The following is a 908-nucleotide window of genomic DNA, read 5'->3' on the forward strand; positions in this document are numbered from 1 at the left end:
AGCTCCTGACCTCAAGTGATTCATCGGCCTTGGCCTCCCCAGCTGCTGGGATTACAGGCGTGAGCTACCTGCACTCTATTTTCTATTCTAGTCCACTCAAAAAAGAAATTCTGGGCGAGGTGCAGTCAGTCATCTTTCGCAGGCATGCCTACTCTGCCTGCTGGCCTACCCCTTCTGCTGTCTGCACTGTGCTCGGCCTCCCCGTCCTGGCCCACCCACACTTCTATGAGGAAAATGATACTTTCCAGCCTTCTTCACCTGTGGTATCACTAGGACTCATCCTGACCCGGCTTCCCTGAGCCTCCATAATGGACAGGATGAGGGTACTTGGTTCCGCTGAGTATCCAGAGCCTGTTGGGATTTTATCAGAGCAGCGAGGGGAGCAGATACTGCGGTTTAAACTTAGCTAACTAAGAGCATGCAGTCTAAGAAGGTCAAGGGCTAAGGGCGAAAAAAGAAGAGTAAGAGATATGCTGCTGTACTCAATTATTTCAGACTAAAGATGGCCAGAAAGGGGGCTTTGGTAGATCTTCCTTATTTATTTTTCTACCCTGAAAGCAATCTCAAGGGAAGCCCCAATTGGAAGTTTTCTTGTTTTGTTTTGTTTGAGATGGAGTTTCGCTCTTGTTGTCCAGGCTGGAGTGCATTGGCGTGATCTCGGTTCACAGCAAAATCCGCCCCTAGGTTCAAGCGATTCTCCTGCCTCAGCCTCCTAAGTAGCTGGGATTACAGGCATGCACCACCACACCCGGCTAATTTTGTATTTTTAGTAGAGAAGGGGTTTTTCCATGTTGGTGAGGCTGGTCTCGAACTCCCGACCTCAGGTGATCCACCCGCCTCAGCCTCACAACGTGCTGGGATTACAGGCGTGAGCCACTGGCCTGGAAGAAACTATTAAAGATAAAACA

This window comes from Mandrillus leucophaeus, unplaced genomic scaffold, assembly GCF_000951045.1.
Source record: "Mandrillus leucophaeus isolate KB7577 unplaced genomic scaffold, Mleu.le_1.0 Scaffold111, whole genome shotgun sequence".
NCBI classification, from domain to species: Eukaryota; Metazoa; Chordata; class Mammalia; order Primates; family Cercopithecidae; genus Mandrillus; species Mandrillus leucophaeus.